The 11,393-nt window shown below is 39.1% G+C and overlaps 1 pseudogene; it reads left to right on the forward strand.

Moving 5' to 3' along the window:
- The first annotated feature begins 7,505 nt into the window (after positions 1 to 7,505).
- On the forward strand, positions 7,506 to 9,415 carry LOC144369726 (transcription factor AP-2 gamma pseudogene; annotated as a pseudogene).
- The last annotated feature ends 1,978 nt before the right edge of the window (positions 9,416 to 11,393 follow it).

Below are 11,393 nucleotides of genomic sequence, written 5' to 3' on the forward strand. Positions count from 1 at the left end.
ACAGACTCTAGTACACCTAGCTACCTTGGGACTTAACAAACCTACCATCTCCGTAAGGTTCCTGCAAGACTTTATTCATCTTTATTTTCATATTTAGTTTCCTTTATAAGATAAACAGTTTTTTTTATTTTCTGGATTTATTGAGGTATAATTGACAAATAAAGTGATATATATTTAAAATATACAACCAGATGTTTGGATATGTGTATACATGAAATGCTTGCCCTTGTTAAGCTAATTAGCATAATCATCAACTTATGCCTTTTTTAAATTTATTTTTACATTACAATCCTTAATACACCATTATACCATAATTTATCATATCTCTGATTATATATGTTGATACCAAATTCACATCTTCATACATGTATTTTGTATAACTATCATAGTTTTAAAAAACTGTTTATCTTGTATCTCATCATTATATAAGATAAACATTTTTTTAAAAAACTATGATAGTTAAAGAACTTATAAAATCAAACTAGAGCTTAATGTTCATTACTTTTAGGGAAGAACTTCATGACCCTTCAATTTATCTCTGTAAGCATCATCAAGATAAAATGTAACATTTTACTAAATTTTAAATCACTAAATCAGACACACTAGAGAAAGTTACTTATTAGTGAACAATTGGATTATAAGACAGTACTTAAAATGTGGCTTCATCACTTCAAGCATACAGTACACAGAAATAACAGCTAACAAAACCTTGTCACATATAAAAATTACCTGATCTGTTTTTCTGCTGATATACCAGTTAACAGCTCACTAATGCTTTTTGTTATAATTCTCTTTATTTCAACCCCAGGCTTTTCTCATGACTTCTGTCCCACACACTAAACCTGAGGGTATTTCTATTTTAAAAACCTATGAGAAATTCAAATTCAATCTATATAAAACAAAGATCATCATCTTATAAAAATGGAGATCTCCCTCCTAACTCTTCTAATTCTATCAAAGACTATCACCTAAATACAGTCCCCCACTCCAACTGCAGCAGATCAATTTTCTAAAAGCAATTCTTACACATAGAATTCATCTCTCCTTAAAATTTTTTAATAATTTATTTCAAACTACATGAATTCAAAGACCATAAATGGATAATCAAAATCCTATGCAACCTGTACTCAGCCTTCTTGTCTCCTGGGTAAGCACAAACTTGCACTATATATCAGCCCTTCTACTGGGCTGAATACGGTCCTTAGTTTTAACTGAGTAAAATGAAGACAATGAAATGTACACATGTCTGTTCAAGAAACTGCAAAGCCGTTGTTTTAAGAATTCCAAATGATCTCAGTTGATGGAGAAAAACATGAGAACTGATATCTACAACAGGCTGAATGTTAAACACTGTGTGACCCTGAATAGGTCTCAACAGGAATGACAATGGCTCCACTAACTGAGCACATTAGTATGCACCCAGCACTGCTCCAGTGCCTTATCCCTGCTAATTCACATAATCCTCACAATCCAAAAGGTAGGCACTACTTTTATTCTCAGTTAACAGATAAGGAAAGACTTGAAGAGGTTAGGAACCTTTAGCCAGTAAGGAGCAATCAAACTCCACACTTCAATGAGTATGGTTCACCATTCAAGCTTCAGTTTAGTAGCTAACTGTGAATGAGATGTGTTCGTTAAACTATATTGAGTATGCATTTTGGTACTCAGCCCTCAAGGAACTAGAGTCTAGGAGGGAAAGATAAACATTAATAATCAGCAGACTATATAATCAAAATGTTGTATACAAATGTTACTATAGATATGCTATATAGTAACTTATAGCCAGAACTGATATGGTCTGGGGACAAAGGGAGATGGCTAACAAAAGCTTACCCACTATTTGAGGTGAGCTGAGAAGAATGCATTAAGGTGGGAAGGCCGGAAGACGGCTGAATTCCAGGCAGAGGAAACACAGGAGAAGGCATAAATCAGTCCTGGTCCCATTTTTCCCCACAGGAAAAACCACAAACCAGTAACAGTCCACAGAGAGGAGAATGGAGAAGAGAGTACAAGACTCAAGGTCTTCAATGAGGGACTCAATGTCCCTTCAAGTCCTGCTAAAAATCTGGCCTTTATCCTAAGAACAAGGAGTAACCTCTGGAGCAGATATACACACACCTACACACACACAAAACGAGAAAGGGGATCAGCCAGAAGTGCACAGGATAGAAGCTCAAGGCACACTCTGTAGTCCAGTCAGGAGATGTCAGGTTTGGCTGAGGCTGACAGTAGTAGAAATAAATGGAACTGAAAGGATTCATGAGCTATTCAAGGTACAATTTAAAATGAGTCACTGATGACTGGACTAAGGATTAACTGAACTGAAGAGAAGTGTTGGGACTCCTGGTTTCAGCAAATGGACAGAAGGAAATGACTTTTAATAAAACAAATCTATTAAAAATGACCAATGTGAGATCTGGAGGGGGGTAAAGCTCCTGAGTTCGGTTTTGAATTAAAGGGAAGCTGAAATGTCTTTTGAGGTACGAACTCTAGGGGCAGAAGCTAAGAATGCAGACTCTGAGCTGGGGCTCAGATCCCAGTCTATCACTTACTAGCTATCTGACTTTGGGCAAGTTACTTAACCACTTTGACCCTCAGTTTCTTCATTAAGATACAAATAATTCCAAATGCCATGGAGAGACATGGTGTGAGGACCAAATGATATGACACACTTAAAACTTACAGCACAAGTACCTAATTACTATCTCTCCTTCTAGCACAAACATTTTTGGTGCATTAAGTTACTAATGTTTTATCATAAACTTTGCTAGATACTGCTGATATCATTATTAAAAATTCCATCAAAATGCTTCTACCATAGTTAATTCCAGCAGTTTTTGAACTTACATTATGAAATTGATGTTTTTACCATAATTATGTCCCCTTTGTTCCATACTATATTTAGAGAATTTTTTAAAAGTATGTTTTAAGGAGCTTGTATTATCTATATACTTTATAGCAGGACAATAAAGGGAGCCTCCTAAAAATATGTTAACTGAGAATTCCCGGACTAACTCAATACTGAATATCATATCTCTGACAATATATGGGAAAATAATGTTCTTATATAATAAGTTTCACCAACTTTCTGAACTAAAGTTGAGTTAACTAAGTTAAATGTTCATTAGCTCTTTTATGAATTACCTATTTTTATTATTTGCCTATTAAATCATTTTCTTCCAGGACATGGTGTAATGTTCCACGTTTTTAGGTCTTTCATTCTTTTTGGGGGGACCTGTAGGCTTTCAGGCATAGTTCTAGCACATGTTTTGGAAGGCTACTTGTTCTTGTGAAGGCTTTTATTTCTATTTCAGTTATAATTTCTAATCACATATTATAAGTATATGAAAAGTTTTGTAGTATCATCTTTAGTATTTTCCTAGAAAATTTATGAACAGTTAACAGATTTAATGAGTGATTATCTTCAATCTTCCAAGGACATGAGCAATCATCATCTAGAAATGTTGGCAGTAACATTTTTCTGTTCCAGTGGTGACTTAAATTTCCCATTTCCTTCTCTTACCATTTTACTTTAACTAGAATTACAAAACGAATACAGACGATTTGCAAAGATAACAAGTTTCCTTATTTTATCAACATCTTTAATGAGAATGCTTCTGCCATTTCATCAATTGTTATGCTTGCTACAGGTTTCTTCTACTGTCTTTTAACAAGTTGTAAAAATTTATTTCTAAGTTCACACTTGCTTTAAAAAAGGCCATTCAGGGTGTGACTCTACTTTGTGTACAACCAGAGATATGAAAAATCGTGCTCTATATGTGTAATATAAATTGTAATGCATTCTGCTGTCATATATAACAATTTTTTTAAAAAAAAAAAAGGTCATTTAGGCCACAATACAAAGAATGGATCAGAAAAAAGCAAGATAAATGGATGGAGTTGGAGAAGATAATGCTAAGTAAAGTTAGCCAATCCCAAAAAAACAAATGCCAAATGTTTTCTCTGATATAAGGAGCTGATTCATAGTAGGATAGGGAGGGGGAACATGGGAGGAACAGACGAACTCTAGATAGGGAAGAGGGGTGGGAGGGGAAGGGGGAGAAGGGGGATGAAATCATGGTGTAATGTGATGGACATCATTATCCAAAGTACATGTATGAAGACACGAATTGGCATGAATATACTTTGCATACAATCAGAGATATGAAAAATTGTGCTCTATATGTGTAATATAAATTGTAAGGCATTCTGCTATCATATATAAGAAAAATTAATTTAAATAGAATAAAGACATACCTTCCCACCCCACCTCCCCCCCCCCAAAAAAAGAAAACAAAAACCAAAATGCTTGGGGCCAGAAGACATTTCAAATTTTTTCAGGATTTTAAAATATTTGCATATACATAATGAGATGTCTTCAGGACAGTACCAAAGTCTAATGTATGTTTCACATACACCTTCTATAAGTATTCTGAAGGCAATTTTACACACTATTTTTAGATTGCCTGCATTTTGACTGCCATCTGTCACATGAGGTAGGGCATGGAATTTTCCATTCATAGCAACATGCCCAAAATTCTAAAGGTTACAAATTCTGAAGCATTTCAGATTTCAGGTTTTCAGAGTACAGATGCTCAGTCTGTACTAGCAAACCAATCCAGATCCAAGAACTGTAGACCAAAAGCATAATAGGAGCTTTAGACATCATGATCAGGTGAGATTTATTCCAAGAATGCAAGAGAAGTTCAACATACTATAATCAAAGTAATACACTACATCCATAGAATAAAGAAAAAATTCTTAAAATCATAAGATCATCTTAACTAATGTAGAAAAAGCATATGACAAAGCCTAACTCTCTTGGATGATTATAAAATAATTAAAGCAACAACTAGTAAGAGATAGAAACTTTAACTCAACCTGATAAAGGGCATTTATGAGAAACCACAGCTGACATCACCAGATTCAGCAATGAAAGTGAAAGTCTTTCTCAAAGATAAGGAATGAGAAGAATGCCTATTTTCACCACAGCCACATTAACATGGTACAGGAAGTTCTAGCCAAGTCAATTAGGCGAAAAGGAAAGAAAAGGAAACAGAAAGTAAGTATCATACAAATTTGCAAGAAAGAAGTAATTCCCACTCATAAAGGACATAATCCTATAAAGAGAAAATCAGATCCAAAAAAAGCGCTAATAAAGGAATTCAGGAAAGTTCACATAATTACAGACTGACAATGAACAACCCAAAAATGAAATTAGAAAACACAATTTGCAACAAATCAAAAACAATGAACTTGGAATTCCACTTTGCAGTTCAGCATAAGAAGCCAGAAATTGTCACTCAATTCTAACCAAAAAAAAAAAAAAAAAAACCTGAAGAAACTGAATAAACAATAATTTATCGTAGAACTATGAGAAAAGAGAGGCCTACCAGGACTAACTGCTGCCGCCCCCCAAAATTAATGAGACAGAGAATTGTGGCTTGTCTGAGCAGAAGTTCAAAGGTATAAACCTCAGTGCAGGGGTTGTAGCTCAGTGGCAGAGCACTTGCCTCACATGTGTGAAGCACTGCGTTCGATTCTCAGCACTGCATATAAATAAATGAATAAAACAAAGGTCCATCAACCACTAAAAAATAAAATAAGTATATAAATAATATAAAATAAAAAGGCATAAATCTCCACAAGAACTACTGCTGAGGTATGGAAACTGGAGCAAACTGCTGAAGTTTCATATGGACAAGTATGAGAGAGAAAAACTCCAGAGAAATCCAGTCACCAGCTAAGGAAAGATTGTTTGAGCTTCAGGATAGCACAACAGAAATCACCCAAACTGGAAAACAAAAAGAAAGAAAATGATACCAAATCCAAGAACTGTAGACCAAAAGCAGTAACACACACAATGAGAACTCCAGAAAGAAAAAGAGAGAAAAGAAAAAACTAACCAAGCTGGGTGCGGTGGCATATACCATTTGAGGCCAGCCTTGGCAAGACCCTGTCTCAAAATAAAAAATAAAAAGGGCTGAAGATGTGGTCCACTTTTTACTGGGTTCCATCCCCAGTGCAAAATATAAATACACATATGCATAAATATACATATAATTACATATATATTTGAAACTATAATGATCAATAATATCAAATTAATGACAGACACTAACCCACTGATTCAGGAAAGGCATAGAAGATCAGGAGGATGAATACCCAAAACACTACATCCCGACACATCATTTTCAAATTCTAGAACATCAAAGACAAAGAAAAAAAATCCTGAAAGAGGTCAGAGAATCAAAATTTCAACTAAAAGGGGCAAAGAAAAAAATTATAGACAACTTATCCGCAGAAATGAGGTAAGCAAGAGGAGATTGGAGTGAAATACAGTCATGCCTATACCATGTGAGAACATTCCAGTCAATGACAGATCACATAAACAACAGTGGTTCCACAGATTATAACTAATTTAAACTTTCCTGTCAGCTAGTGATGTCAAATCCATCCCAGTACTGCAGCACAATACATAACTCACATATTTCTGATGATTTTGACATAAACAAATCTACTGTGCCACTGGTCATATGAAAGTATAGCACATATAATTATGTATAGCAAATAAATTCTTGATAATAGTAATAAATGACTGCTACTGGTCTATGTATTTACTATGCTATTTCTTCAATCATTATTTTAGAGTGCACTCCTTCTACTAGAACACTATGTTACAATGGCAGTAACCACATATATCACACGTTTAACACATCTCATGATTTCCATCATTTTTTCTCATGCTTAATTTAATCTCAAATTATTTTGTTCATCATGGCCCTAGGAGCTACAAGCAAAACACACACACACACACACACACACACACACACACACACACACACAATACATCCTATATAAACAGCAGGCTATGTAGGCTATAACATCAACGTTTATGTACACTGTATGATGTTCACACAATGACAAAATTACCTAATGACATAGTTCTCAAAATGTGTGCCCCATTAAGCAACATATGACTATAGTTAAAGTGTTGAGAGGGGGGGAAAAACCTCCAACTTAGAATTCTTAAAACTGTAAAAATATCCTTTGAAAGCAAAACAGAAGTAAGCCTTTCTCAGATTAAAAGAGAAAAAAAGAAGTTGAGGAAATATATTGCCAGTAGATCTGCCTGCAAAAATTAGTAGAAGAAATTATTTATACAAGAAGTAATATCAAGAACCAACAAATGGGATGGATCAAACTGAAAAACTTCCTCAGAACAAAAAAACAATCAAGAACATAAGAGAGAGCCTACAGAATGGGAGAGAATCTGACACTTCCACCTCAAATATAGCACTAATTTCCGGGATACACAAAAAACTCAAAAACCTAACACCAAAAAACAAACTCAAGCAATAAATGGGCAAAGGAACTGAACAAACACTTCACAGAAGAGATAAAAATGGTCAAAAAAATATGTGAAAAAAAAATGTTCAACATCTCTAGCAATTAGAGAAATGCAAATTAAAACTACACTGAGATTCCAAGTCACTCCAGTCAGAATGGCAATTATCAAGAATATAAGTAGCGACTCCAACATGTGCGGGTTGAAGAGCGAGCCCGCTCGACTAGGCGTTTGCCGCAGGCCGACTCACCCCGGGATGGCAGGCTGCTGCCTCTACCCAGCGCTTACCTGGCTTGGGACCCGAGGTCCTGAGCAGGCGCCTCTGAGCGTCGTGGCCACCGAAGCGTCCAGACCTTCGCCGCTGGGCTTGGCGGACTCATCCCCCCAGGATCGCCACGATGCGAGTAGCAACGGGAACCCGCGCATCCCCCACCTCTCCTCGGCTGGGCAGGGCAGCATCTTTACAGCTCCGCACCGCCGCTGTCCCACACTGGAGTCGCCGAATACCAGCCGCCACCCTACTTTCCACCGCCTACCAGCAGCTGGCTTACTCTCAGTCGGCAGATCCCTACTCGCATCTGGGCGAAGCCTACGCTGCGGCCATCAACCCCCTCCACCAGCCTGCGGCCGCCGGCAGCCAACAACAGGCCTGGCCCGGCCGCCAGAGCCAGGAGGGCGCAGCTCTGCCTTCGCACCTCGGGCGTCCGGCCAGCCTGCTCCCCCACCTCTCCGGGCTGGAGGGAGGTGCCGTGGGCGCCCGCAGGGATGCCTACCGCCGCTCGGACCTGCTGTTGCCCCACGCACATGCCTTGGACGCCGCGGGGCTGGCGGAGAACTCCACGACATGGCTCACCAGATGGAAGAGGTGCAGAACGTTGACGACCCACACTTGCTTGGGCCCGATCAGACTGTAATCCGCAAAGGTCCCATTTCCATGACTAAGAACCCCCTAGGTCTCCCCTGTCAGAAGGAGCTGGTGGGAGCCCTGATGAATCCCAGTGAAGTCTTCTGCTCGGTTCCAGGAAGGCGGTCCCTCCTCAGCTCCACATCCAAATACAAAGTGACGGTGGCTGAAGTGCAGAGGCGATTGTCACCGCCTGAATGTTTAAATGCCTCACTGCTGGGAGGAGTTCTCAGAAGAGCCAAGTCCAAAAATGGAGGCCGATCTTTGCGGGAGAAGTTGGACAAGATTGGGCTGAATCTTCCCGCTGGGAGACGGAAAACTGCTCATGTGACCCTCTTGACATCCTTGGTGGAAGGCGAAGCTGTTCACTTGGCCCGGGACTTTGCGTACGTCTGTGAAGCGGAGTTTCCTAGCAAGCCAGTGGCTGAATATTTAACCAGGCCTCACCTGGGAGGGCGAAATGAGATGGCGAGGAGGAAGAATACGCTGCTGGCAGCTCAGCAAGTGTGTAAAGAATTCACGGACCTCCTCAATCAGGACCGAACGCCCAATGGCAACAACAGGCCCTCCCTGGTCTTGGAAACGAACATACAGAACTGCTTGTCTCATTTCAGCCTGATTACCCACGGGTTTGGCAGCCAGGCCATCTGCGCCGCTGTGTCTGCGGTACAGAACTACATCAAAGAAGCCCTGATTGTCATAGACAAATCCTATATGAACCCCGGAGACCAGAGTCCCGCAGATTCTAATAAGACCCTGGAGAAAATGGAGAAGCACAGGAAGTAAAATGGGGGTGAGCAGAGGGCGGGAAGGGAAAGGACTGAGGAATCCTTCTCCACTGGGACAGACCAGGACGCCCCTCCTGCTGGGGGAGGAGCTTCCAACCTCCCCTATCCACCTATTCAAAGGCCTCTGTCACTCGAGGCTTGCAGGATCTTGACCTGCCCTCCTGGATCGCTGTGGCTTCCCCAGCACTGCAGTGTCTGACCTTGGACACAGGATCCCAAGGTGACAAGTACTGGTTTTTGTTTTACTTGTTGAGCGTTCATATTTTGGAACCCCATCCCTTCTTCTTCTGAAAGTGGAACCTTCTCATAAGTTCCCCAGGGCTGACAAGAAGCCATGCGCCTAGCTGTTGAAACATCCGATTGATGCGATTCAGATCAACGATGACTTATTTCCTTCAGTGTTAAGATATGGCTGGTTTTTATGTCCACTAAATATTGTTTTCAAAAATCAGTCTGTATCTACCTTCTTCGGTGATCGTGCCCTCCAGGAGGAGGCAGAGGTACCGCGTGCTGGGTGGCCAGTGAGCAGGTGCTGGGTGGTGCAAACCCGGGCTCACAGGGGCCTCTGGTTTGTAGGAAACTTGTAGAAACAATGCCTGCTGATGATTTCATTTTTCTTTTGTCTTTTTTTTAACTTTGAAAGTTAACTCTTTAAGTGGGTGACTCTTTGAAACGACAGGTTCCTGTAAGGTACTGAAGCTTTATTTGCATATTTATTTCAGATCTTGATTTTTGAGTAAACTTGAAAAGGGTGAACACAAGCGTCTGCTGCCGCCTGTCACCCCCAAGTCCCTGTGGAGGCTCTGTATTTTGAGGCACAGTGTGTTCAGTGTACAGATTTTATTTATGCATAATTTAATGGGGTCTGTAAATACTGGTGCACTTCTTACAAGTTTTTGAGAAATAGGATTCGATTTTAATACTAACTTTTAATGGTGGTGGGGTAATCTATAACACTTCTTTAGATTTTATTCATCTGTACACAGGGTATGAAGAATTAAAAAGCATATACAGGGCTTTGTTCTTGGTTTGGAAGATTCTATTTAATCGGAGCTCTCTGTTCAGAAAGCAGTAACTTGGCATCTCGTTCCTGTGGGGCTCATTCACCCTACAGTGAATGTGTGTTATAGTTGGTGTGGGTGAAATGGAGGTTTAGAATTGAACAACATGCCTGTAAATGTTTCCCCAATCATTGTGTGCATATAATACCTGTATAATAAAAGTATTCTGGATAGAAAAAAAAAAGAATATAAGTAAAGGGCTGGGGATGTGGCTCAAGTGGTAGCGCGCTCGCCTGGCATGCATGCGGCCCGGGTTCCATCCTCAGCACCACAAAGATGTTGTGTCCGCCGAAAACTAAAAAATGAATATATTAAAAATTCTCTCTCTCTCTCTCTCTCTCTCTCTCTCTCTCTCTCTCTCTCTCCCTCCCTCCCTCCCTCCCTCCCTCTCTTTAAAAAAAAAGAATATAAGTAAAAATAAATGTTTGCAAGGATGTTGGGGAAAAGGTACATTCAAACGTTGCTAGTGGAACTACAAATTGGTGCAAACACTCTAGAAAGCAATATGGAGATTCCATAGAAAACTTGGAATAGAACCACCATTTGACCCAGTTATCCACTCCTCCATCTATACAGAAAGGACTTAAAATCAACATACTACAGTGATGCAGTCACATCAATCAATAGCAGCTCGATTCATAATAGCTAAGCTATGGAACCAACCTAGGTGCCCTTGAACAGATGAATGGATAAAGAAAATGTAATATACACACAATGGAATATTACTCAGCCTTAAAGAAGAATGAAATTATGGCATTTGCCAGTAAATGGATGGAACTGGACACTATCATGCTAAGTGAAATAAGCCAGTCCCAAAAAACCATAGGTCAAATGTTCTCTCTGATATGCAGATGCTAAAACACAATGGTGGAGTGGATAGAAGTTCAATGAATTAGACAAAAGGAAATAAAGACAAAGGGGGGGATGGGCATAGGAAAGACAGTAGAATGAATCAGACATAACTTTCCTATATTCATACATGAATACACGACCAGTGAAACTCCACACTATGTACAATCACAAGATTGGGATCCCAATTAGAATAACTTATATTCTATGCTTGTATAATATGTCCAAATACTCTCTACTGTCATGTATATCTAAAAAGAACAAATTAAAAAATAGAACAAAAAAATTTTTTAGAGAGAAGGAAAATTATATAAGTCAGTATTCTAGATTTACATAAGAAAGTAAAGAATCAGAGTAGGAATAAGGTAGAATTAAAAGCATTGTTTTTCTTATTTTAATTGGTCTAAGATAAAAATTTATTCAAAATAATAACAGCAACATGT

Source organism: Ictidomys tridecemlineatus, chromosome 13 (assembly GCF_052094955.1).
Source record: "Ictidomys tridecemlineatus isolate mIctTri1 chromosome 13, mIctTri1.hap1, whole genome shotgun sequence".
Classification (NCBI taxonomy): Eukaryota; Metazoa; Chordata; class Mammalia; order Rodentia; family Sciuridae; genus Ictidomys; species Ictidomys tridecemlineatus.